This window comes from Rutidosis leptorrhynchoides, chromosome 11 (genome assembly GCF_046630445.1).
Source record: "Rutidosis leptorrhynchoides isolate AG116_Rl617_1_P2 chromosome 11, CSIRO_AGI_Rlap_v1, whole genome shotgun sequence".
NCBI classification, from domain to species: Eukaryota; Viridiplantae; Streptophyta; class Magnoliopsida; order Asterales; family Asteraceae; genus Rutidosis; species Rutidosis leptorrhynchoides.
Genome location: NC_092343.1, coordinates 143,341,750 through 143,354,333, shown reverse-complemented (window position 1 = coordinate 143,354,333; position 12,584 = coordinate 143,341,750).

The window sequence follows — 12,584 nt, the reverse complement described above, 5'->3', positions numbered from 1 at the left end:
ATGCAAGAGAACCCACTTTGGAAATTGCACGGTGGTGTGTAAAAATTGCAACAAAGTAGGGCATCATATTCAAAATTGTAGGTTTTCTCTCACAGATGTTAATAAATCCGCTCTTGAAGCAGTTGTTTGTTATGGGTGCGGAAAAAAGGGCCATTACAAGAACAAGTGCCCGAACTAAAAGAGTGAATATGGGACAGTCCGTGGAAGAGCATTTAATATAAATGCTAACGATGCACGAGAAGACCCGGAGCTTGTTACGGGTACGTTTACTATCGGTGAATTACCTACCTATATTTTATTTGATACTGGTGCCGATAGAAGTTATGTAAGTAAAGAATTTTGCTCTAAACTAAATTGCCCCTTAGTGCCCCTGGAGGATAAATGTATTGTAGAATTAGCAAATGGTAAACTAGTTAAAGCTGATAAAATCTATCATAAACGTAAGGTTAAATTAACTAGTGAGACATTTGTAATTGATTTGATACCTGTTGAGTTGGGGAGTTTTGATGTAATTATTGGTATGGATTGGATGTCTAAGATGAGAGCGGAAGTTGTTTGTTATAAAAAGGCGATTTGTTTTCCCTGCGTGAACGGGAAACCATTAATGTTGTTCGGAGAAAAGGGTAATCATAAGTTAAACTTTATTAGCTGTTTGAAGGCCCAAAAGTGCATAAAGAAGGGATGCTATGCTATCTTAGCACATGTGAAGAAGATTGACAAGAAGGAGAATAGCATTAGTGACATGCTAAGCAGTTGTTTGTTATGGGTGCGGAAAAAAGGGCCATTACAAGAACAAGTGCCCGAACCAAAAGAGTGAATATGGTACAGTCCGTGGAAGAGCATTTAATAAAAATGCTAACGATGCACGAGAAGACCCGGAGCTTGTTACGGGTACGTTTACTATCGATGAATTACCTGCCTATATTTTATTTGATACTGGTGCCGATAGAAGTTATGTAAGTAAATAATTTTGCTCTAAACTAAATTGCCCCTTAGTGCCCCTGGAGGATAAATGTATTATAGAATTAGCAAATGGTAAACTAGTTAAAGCTGATAAAATCTATCATAAACGTAAGCTTAAATTAACTAGTGAGACATTTGTAATTGATTTGATACTTGTTGAGTTGGGGAGTTTTGATGTAATTATTGGTATGGATTGGATGTCTAAGATGAGAGCGGAAGTTGTTTGTTATAAAAAGGCAATTCGTTTTCCCGGCGTGAACGGGAAACCATTGATGGTGTTCGGAGAAAAGGGTAATCATAAGCTAAACTTTATTAGCTGTTTGAAGGCCCAAAAGTGCATAAAGAAGGGATGCTATGCTATCTTAGCACATGTGAAGAAGATTGACATGAAGGAGAATAGCATTAGTGACATGCTTGTGGTAAGAGAATTTCCCGAAGTATTTCCGGAAGAATTACCGGGATTACCTCTGCATAGATCTGTAGAATTTCGAATAGACCTAGTACCGGGAGCTGCACCGGTGGCTCGTGCTCTGTATAGACTCGCACCGTCTGAAATGAAAGAACTACAATGTCAGTTGCAAGAATTGCTAGATCGTGGATTTATTCGACCGAGTACTTCACCATGGGGAGCTCCGATCCTGTTCGTTAAGAAGAAAGAAGGATCCTTCCGAATGTGTATAGACTACCGCGAGTTAAACAAGCTAACTATCAAGAATCGGTACCCATTGCTGAGAATTGATGACTTGTTTGATCAGCTGCAAGGATCACGTGTTTACTCCAAAATTGACCTAAGATCGGGTTACCATCAGTTGCGAGTAAAAGAAGAAGATATTCCGAAGACCGCATTTAGAACATGCTACGGTCACTATGAATTTTTGGTCATGCCGTTCGGGTTGACAAACGCACCCGCTGTATTCATGGACCTCATGAATCGAGTATGTAGTCCGTATTTAGATAAATTTGTTATCGTCTTTATTGATGACATCCTTATTTACTCCAAGAATGAGCAAGAACACGAGCAACATTTAAGGTTGGTGCTAGAACTGTTAAGAAAAGAACAGTTATATGCCAAATTTTCTAATTGCGCATTTTAGTTGAAGGAAGTACAATTCCTTGGTCACATCGTTAGCAGTCAAGGAATTAAGGTTGATCCCGCGAAGGTCGAAGCCATTGAAAAATGGGAAACCCCAAAGACTCCGACACAGATACGCAAATTTTTGGGCTTAGCTGGTTATTATAGAAGATTTATTCAAGATTTTTCCCAAATAGCCAAACCATTAACCGCGTTAACATACAAAGGGAAGAAGTATGAATCGACCTCCGAGCAGGAAACTGCATTCCAGCTATTGAAAAAGAAACTAACTTCGGCGCCTATTTTATCATTACCTGAAGGAAACGAAGACTTCGTAATTTATTGTGACGCATCACGACAAGGTTTTGGTTGTGTTCTCATGCAACGAACAAAGGTTATTGCTTACACTTCTTGACAGTTGAAAACTCATGAACGGAATTATACGACACATGATTTGGAGTTAGGAGCGGTTGTTTTTTCATTGAAAATGTAGAGACACTACTTATATGGGGTCAAATGTATAGTGTACACTGATCACAAAAGTCTTCAACACATATTCGATCAAAAACAATTGAATATGAGGCAACGACGGTGGGTTGAGCTAATAAACGACTATGATTGTGAAATTCGTTATCATCCTGGGAAAGCAAATGTAGTCACTGACGCTTTAAGTAGGAAAGAAAGAGAACCGATTCGAGTACGAGCAATGAATATGAAAATTCATACGAACCTCACCTCACAAATAAAAGAGGCTCAACGAGGAGCTCTTACTGAAGAAAACTTTGGAAATGAGATGCTCAAGGGTTTAGACAAGCAACTTGATATACGAGAAGACGGAACCCGGTATTTTAATGGAACCATTTGGGTACCAAGGTTTAAAGGGTTAAGAAAATTGGTTTTGGACAAGGCGCATAAGACGAGATACTCGATACATCCCGGAGCTGGAAAGATGTATCAAGATCTTAAGGAACATTTTTGGTGGCCTAATTTAAAGGCATATATTGAAACATATATAGGGGAGTGCTTAACTTGCTTCAAAGTTAAGGCGGAACACCAGAAACCATCAGGGTTGCTTCAACAACCAGAAATCCCAGAATGGAAATGGGAATGTATTACCATGGATTTCATCACGAAGCTACCAAAGACTGCATGGGGTTATGACACCATCTGGGTAATTGTCGATCGTCTCACCAAATCTGCACATTTCCTGCCTATGAAGGAAATGGATAAGATGGAGAAATTGGTACGATTATACATGAAGGAAGTCATTTCTAGACATGGAGTACCTATCTCCATTATATCCGATCGCGACAGTAGGTTTACGTCAAGGTTCTGGCAATCACTACATGAAGCTCTAGGAACTCGTCTAGATATGAGCATTGCATATCATCCTTAAACCGATGGGCAAAGCGAAAGGACCATTCAGACTCTTGAAGACATGCTTAGAGCATGTGTGATCGATTTTGGAAACGGATGGGATAAATATTTACCATTGGCAGAATTCTCGTATAACAACAGTTATCATACAAGCATTAATGTTGCACCATCCGAAGCACTTTATGGAAGAAAGTGTATATCCCCTATCTATTGGAACGATGTAGGTGACAGACAACTTACTGGTTCTGAGATCATACATGAGACTACCGAAAAGATTGTGCAAATCAAGGAGAGATTGAGAACCGCTCAAAGTCGTCAAAAGAGCTACGCTGATGTTCGAAGAAAGCCATTGGAATTTCAGGTTGGTGACATGGTTATGTTAAAAGTGTCACCTTGGAATGGTGTGATACGCTTTGGCAAGAGGGGTGAACTTAACCCAAGGTACGTGGGGCCGTTTAAAATCATCGAACGCATTGGACCGGTGGCCTATCGACTTGAATTACCTCAACAACTTGCCGGGGTACATAACACCTTTCATGTTTCAAACATGAAGAAATGCCTTGCAAAAGAAGACCTCACTATTCTGCTCGAAGAAATCCAAATCGATGAAAAGTTACATTTTATCGAAGAACCCGTCGAAATTATAGACCGGGAAGTCAAGCGACTCAAGCAAAGCAACATACCGATTGTTAGAGTCCGATGGAACGCTCGGAGAGGACCTGAGTTCACTTGGGAATGAGAAGATCAAATGAATCAGAAGTACCCACATCTGTTTACTGATATCATACGTTGAATAGGTACTACTTTAAATTTCGGGACGAAATTTCTTTAACGGGTAGGTACTGTGACGACTTGGATTTTTCCGAATACTTGATTATACTATCTACATGATTTAATAATTCTGACTTGATAAGCAATGAATTTTAATAAGTCTTGAACCTCCGGAAAGAGTTTTACACAAGCTTTTGGTCACCCTTTTATTCCTACGATTCACAAACGTCATAACTTGTATTAATTATATATATGTACATATATGTATATATATATATTTAACTTGAAAATATGATAATTAAATATCTCATTAAGTATATTAACAAGGTATTATATATACATTTTCATACTACTAATTTAAAGAGTTTTCGAACAGTATATATGTTACTTTTTAAACGACGAAATTAACTTATGTTAAAATGTATTTACATACAATGTATTATGTTAAAATGTATTTACATACAATGAGTATAAATACACTTAATAATATACAAATACAGAAAAGGGATAGCTATATTCGTATTTCCGTTCATTTTTCTCAAGAATTCTACCCGTATTTATACGGTATTTATACGGTACTTATATGGTATTTATACGCGTATTATATGCAGCTTCTAGAAGTATTTACTATTGGTATATACCAATAGAAATCTATATGATTAATATATTATGTCATGCATGACATCATCCATTTAACTTATACTTGATATTAGTCAAAAAAGACAACATAAGTTGTCTATATATACCTTAAAAACGTTTTTATGCATACACCCATTTTTCCATTCCATTTTCTCATTCATATTCTCTAAATTCTCTCTCAAAATACTCCCATCTTTATACTAGATTATCCCCAAGTATTCTCTTCATCTTTTAGCTTCAAAAACAATCTATAATCATCATATAAGAAGCAATCAAGAACACTTACTTTGATTCAAGTTTTGCTTCCAAGTTTGATTATCTTTAAGCACCAATTCAAGGAGTCTTTCAAGCTCTAGAAATCCCCTTCATATTCAGCTACTTACCTTTCCTAAATCAAGGTATTAGCCTTACCAAAACTCTTGTTAAATTCATATGATTATAACTATATATATAAGAATTCATAACTAATAACTACTAGAACATAGTTTAGTTAATTTTAAACTTATTTGGAAAACTAATCTAATCTTTCTAACTTAACTCTAATAACACTTATTTATATATATTATGATGTTATATTAAGATATTATAAGAACTTATAACTTGTACATATGAAGAACACCTTAAAAACTATATTAACCATATCCTTGCTAACTTTTCCTATATCCTATATATATTCGGACATGTTATCATTAGTATAACAAAATATTATAATCTTGGTTGATTCCGAGCTTGTATATATATAATAATCTTGGTACGTTCCATGACAATACGTATACAATATGTTTTGATAAATCCTAAGTTAATACGTCTTTGGATTGATGCAAGACAATATGTACACAATACGCCGTGGGGTAATTCTAAGATTATATATATATACCGATTATTAGACTGTTGGACTTTTTGGACTCTTTTGGACTTTTCAGACTATTTTGGACTACTAACAAAGGACTACTAACAATGGACTACTAACATAAAATGTTAAAAATTATTATATAAGTATTCTATGAACTTGCAATATTAATTTTGTTCACATGTATTATTATCTGAATCATTATTATTGTTATAGGTTCGTGAATCCAAGGACGTCGGCTGTATTTTAATAAGTTGGAAACTTGTTAAAACTACACTTTTATGACAGTGAGTATATAGTCCCATTCTTTTAAACTCTTCAATATTTTGGGATGAGAATACATGCATCTTTTTTTTTTCGAAATAGACACAAGTACTTAAATATATATTCTACGTTGAGTTGTACCTTTGTATATATCCCTAATAGTCTGGTAACTATTTGTTACATGTGGTTAACATGTAAGCGCGAATCCTATTGATAGATCTATTGGGTTTGACAACCCCACTCGGGCTAGTTAGCACTAGTTCATAATGGGTGTTTAGTACTTTATTTTACTACACTTGGTACGGTGTAGAGATAACTTTGAAAAGGGAATATGCACGGAAAACATCTGTTAGGTATAGTTACTGGGCGCTCAACAACATATAGAATATCTTTGCAGAAACATTTATAACATGAAATCTTGTGGTCTATTATTATATCTTATGATGGCTTTAAAACCTATATCTCACCAACCTTTGTATTGACAGTTTATGCATATTTATTCTCAGGTCTTTAAAAGTCTTCCGCTGATTGCTTGCTCATGGTGTTGCATGGCGTCGTTCATGCTTGTGTTTAAAGAAAGTTGCATTCTAATAAACGTTATCTTTGTCATGTAATATATTTGGCTATTATGCCCACGTTGTAATATTCCAAAACTTATGTATTCGGGGATCATTTCTCAAATGATCGCCCACATGTTTAAAACTTTCATTTATATATGAAAGGTTTGGTCGTTATGAAATAAGAATGCAATATTTTATAAAATGTATCATACAGAGGTCAAACACCTCGCCATTGAGATCAATGAATAACGTACCTCGTTTATAGTAATATGAACTGGTCGTTTCATATTAACTCATTCTTTTCAAGAAATTTATATGTATATTTTATATATATAAATTTTGAAACCATAATTTATCTTTTCGTACTAAGCTATTACGTATGAATTTTTAAAGGGTAGATACTACTCGGTTAATTCATATTGCTAATATGCTACGATGTACATCCTTCGTTAACAACTTAACAATCGTTAACTATAATCTCTGCATCAACTCAATGAATTATATCCCCTAATAAACCAAGTGTAATATTTAAATATAGGTTTGATTTTACACTTTCATTTCTGATGTACCTGAAACCTTCTTGAAAATATCATTCGTGTCTTACGAAGTTCACAAAAATTCCACGAGCACCAACATCTTTCACCGAGGAATGTCAATAAGATTAAATAACGAAGTATTGATTAGTTTAGCAAAATACTCTACGAAGATTATCTAATGTTTTAGAGATTATTCATTTTTAGTTCCAGCCAATAATCAAATGAGTTTAATATGAACTCATTAAATTTGTATTACATCTGAAGAAAATATACATACATATATTTTCATAAAGACTGTAATAAAAATTCTCTTGTACAAAATATTATTTGTGAAAATTTTTTTAACGGGTAGTTAATACCCGAGAAATATTTAAGTTCACAATTAATAAGTTAAACTGTATATACTCTTCAATTATTTGATAATCATTATCTATACTCACTACTTCCACAATGATATATATTCTTCCATAGAAATCTGAACAACCATTCCCATCCAAATTCAATTACATATTCTGATTTTGACAGATCAGAATTCAAGTTAAGACATAATAGATAACATCACACTTAGATCCTTACATCTTTCAAAACCATACTTTGAATTCAAACTATAATAGAACGTCATTCTTATTCATAAAATCCAGAAATATATTCATTTCATTCAAAATCCTAAATGATTTCATCTTGAACATCATGTGTATATTGACGATTACAACCTACGTTCAAACCCTTCATGATTCTTGAAAACACTTCAACTGATGAATAATCAAGAGGATGAACCAACCACACGTTATCTACGAAAAAGATTTACACATGTATTCATACACCTGGAAAACTCTCGTAACTAAATAACAGCCTAACACGTATATGTGCTAGATCTTTTGACATTATTATTACCAAAAATAACCTTACAATCCTTTTTCAAAGTATTCAGTTTTATCACACTTCCAACAAGTAAACTTCGACTTCTCATTCGGGTTAGCCCTATTATAATCTTGATATATACGTTTGCCTTTTTGCTTTTGTTACCAGGGAACCTTTTATATTCCACCATATTAACAGTAAACGTATCAGCAGCTTCATTACCATTTGGCGTAAGTCTCTCCGAAAAATCACTATCATTATTTATTGAAATCCTATCATGTACTCATCAACGTATTGTAACGATAATTGTCATACCATATCCAGGGAAGCATCAATCATTATTTCGAAATTCGCAACGTTTCTACGTCAACAGTTATATATATACATATAACGTCTATCTCCTGAACTTATATACTTCAATTTTGAATTTATGAAAACACCCCAGTCCGTGAATCAATTCTAGGAGTTTTGAAAAGCTGATGAAGCAGCAAAAACTGTAAACGACCTTAACAATCAAAAGTTTGACGATAAAGAATAGTGTGTCGAGAAAGGCTCAGAAAAAGAGAAAAATTTTGTACTAAAAAACGGATTGAACAAACCATGAAAGAGACTGTGGACATATCACAAGAAATAAACCTGTAATCCAGATGTTCCAGTATCTGATGAAATCTTCCATGAATACCTTGCTCCTTACTTATTTTAAATCCTTGCTGAAAATTTCAAAATATCATCATATCTTCATTATAAATATCTTCGATATTTCTGAAGATATCTTCATAACTATTCTTGTCCGAAATCACTTATCTCTTCATGCTATATGTGTTACATCATAAAGGAAACTGTTTTAGTTTCTAAATTTCTATAAGCTACGAGTTTAAATTATGAATGTTTTTGAGGTAGTGTTGGGAATTGAAGCATGAGTTAGTATAATATAATGGCGCCTGATCAACGTGGTTATATTACAGAAAGTCATGCTGAGTTTCTAATGGAACGTGATGATTCACAGATTATACCGTCATTATGTGCCATGTTACACGATTCTTTCATTTTATTTAACCTCTAAACATATCAAGAACATATTTTCTTGATAGTTTTATCTTTTCCGTGATACCGGTAATTTACCAAATTAAAATCGTGCTATTATAATTCCTTTCTGCTTAAAACATTAGTAATGTTCATTTAAAATTTCGTGTAACGACCCGGATTTTTCCGATCATTTTATACCTATGAGATTAATATTTACATAAATTAAACCTTACCAACATGATAAGTAATCTAAATTGTTGAGATTTATATTTTTAAAAAGAGTTTTACACAACGTTTGACCGTCCAATTTGACCGATGATATCACGAACTATATAACAAATGATAATTATACGTTTGTGTATATATATGTATTTATATATATTTAACATGATCTAAGAATGGTTTAACATCTCATTGTGTACTAATAACAATAAGTTATATGTATACTTTGAGGCTACTAACTTAAGTTTTCAAAATGATAACTATACGAAACGTTATTTGACATATATACCTTTAACCTATAATACTTATACAAGTATCGTATAAATATGTATTTAATCACTTTTAAAGGGCTTATATACATAAAACAATATAAGTATAATTACAAAAGATAGCTATATTTGAATTCTCGTTCCGTTTCCTCAAAATTTCTACACGTATACCTAGAGTATATGTACTCGTATCATACCCAGCTCCTATACATATTTACTATTAGTATATACACATCACAATCACTTTATTAGCAGCCATGAGTTAGCCAATTTTGGATCTTAGCATGCATGATTAATCAATTTGGCATATTACAAGACTTTTGCACAATATTACAAATTTATACATCTTTTCACCACCATTTATACTCCATTCCAATTTCATTTTTACTACACATTTTCTCTAACCAAAAACACACTCTTAGGAACCTTAAGTGTTCGTCACAATCTAATCAAATAACCATGAAGATCTAGCTTCAAAAACAAGCCATAATCATCATAATAAATTCCTTACAAGAAAACTTCAATAATCCTTCCAAAAATACAAGTTTACTTCCAACCTTTTGATCCAACTCCACCACTCTTTTGGTTCTAGGATTTTTCTCATCTTTTACAGTAACTTTGTCCAAGTAACTTGAGGTAGTAACCTTGTTCATAACCTTATTCGATTCATATTTATATAGCTATCTTATTTTGTGTTGTAAAATTTTAACAACAAGAACATAGTTTGAATGATTTCAAACTTTTTTGCAAACTAAATAGATCCTTCTAACTTAACTTTTAAAACACTTCAAGACCTGTAATATATCATAATGATATGCTAACTTAACAAGATATAACTTGGTTTTACAAAGAACATCTTAAAAACTTAATCTACGTCGTCGGAGTGAAATCGGGGACTGTTTTGGGTTGGATAATTAAAAACTATCTTGAACTTTGAATTGGAAGTTTATGTTCTGGAAAAATGATATTACTTATGAATATGTTAACACATAAAAATTTCATGGTTTAACTCAAAGTGTAAGTATTTTTAGAAAAATGATCATTAAATGTTGTTTTTATGATGGAAAATGATCACTTTCATAAGTTTCACCAAAGTTTGACCTATAACCTGTGATTTCGAATATAACCTAAGGTATTTTTAGTTCATATTCTTAAAATTTGATACGATCCAAGGAATTCGCAAGTTGAACCAACAAAAACGGAGTTGTAATGAGGAAACTACGACTAAAACAAGATCGGGTATCCGAAGCTAGTTTAGCTACGAAAATATTTGGAGAAAAATTAAATTAATCATATATTTTCTAATTAATATGATATTTCATATATATTTACTTATGATTTGATTTTATATATTTCAGGACCACCCGTAAACAACACGAGAAGATTAATCATAAGACCTCATGATTGTACGCAACACGTCATTTGACAACACGGTACTTTATGTACGCAACACGTCACTTGACAACATGGTACCATGGGTCGAGATTAATTCTGATCAATACGAATACGATGGGGTCTTTATTTATTTTATTTAAGCAACTAATTGTGGACCACTAACATCGGACTGCTAACTACGGACTAAGAAAATATTAAAAGTATTAAAAGTATATATATATATATATATATATATATATATATATATATATATATATATATATGTAACGATTACTTAAAAAGAAAATATGTTGATATATTATATATATGGTTAGGTTCGTGATATCTATCGGAGACCAAGTCGTGATAAATACCTTCAAGGCAAAAGTGAGTATATAGTCCCACTTTTAAACTCTAAATATTTCGGGATGAGAATACATGCATTTTATGATTTACGTTATGGACACAAGTGATTAAAAATATATATTCTACGTTGAGTTGTACCACTGGCATACTTCCCTGTAACTTGGTAACTATTATTTACATGAGGTATTGTAAACGCGAATCCTGTTGATAGATTTATCGGGCCTGACAACCCCAACCGGACTGGACGACCAGTATTCAACGGTTGCACAGTACTTCGTTTCGGTGACTACACTTGGTACGGTGTAGTAAGATTTCATAATAAAGGGAATATGTGACGTTGATTAAATGTTAAGTATGGTTATCAAGTGCTCAACAACTTAGAATATTTTTAATAAAACGTTTATATATGAAATCTTGTGGTCTATATTTATAACGCCGCCGGCATTAAACCTATATCTCACCAACTTTATGTTGACGTTTTAAGCATGTTTATTCTCAGGTGATAACTAAAAGCTTCCGCTGCAACATGTTGAATTTAAGCAAGATCTTGAGTATGCATATTTGTGTCAAAAATAAAACTGCATATCGGAGGATTTGTAATGTAAAATATGTTGGAAGTCGTATTGTTATTATCACATGTAAAGTTTGTAAGTCTAAGATTATCGCTAAACAATAATCATTATTAAGTTGTTTAATCTTGTATTTGTAATAAAAGCTATGGTTTGTATTGTAAAAACGAATGCAGTTTTTGAAAAATGTCGCATATAGAGGTCAATACCTCGCGATGAAATCATATGTAATTGTATTCGTCCTTATGGTTAAGGTTGGGTTATGACATTTCGTACCTACTTAATCGAGACGTATCGATCGTTTGCTTAAAGTGGAGAAAAGAAAAGCATGGAGCTCCGAAATTTAAGGGAAAAATTGAAATTACAAACTGTGTATATCAATGCGTATAGCAATATAATGACACGGGAGAATAATAAATACAACAATCCCTAGAGCATAGTAGAAATAAACAGATTCCTCCGGAGAAAGCTGGAAGAGAATGAGGATGGTGGCGAACATCAATATCAGGTCAAGAACCAGAACTGGATTGAGCATTTTCACAATCTTTTGAATGTATGAATTTGGGGAAGAAAGTAGAGATGGTAAAAAAAATAATGAGACGGAAGAGGTCAATTTATAGTAGAAATATCAGACAGAGCAATCGAGACAGATTACCGTATTTAATTAATGAGGATCCTAATCTCCTTAAATCCCGAAAAATTAAATCTCAAATAGATTTCGAAGATTTTCTTTACATTCCTTGAAATCCGGGAATCAACTGTGACTACGTCATTAGTTGAGACAAAACTTTATTTTCTCAATTCCATCTTTTATGATAGCTTCACTCATACTCTTCACGTAATCGAATTGATCTATCCATATTTC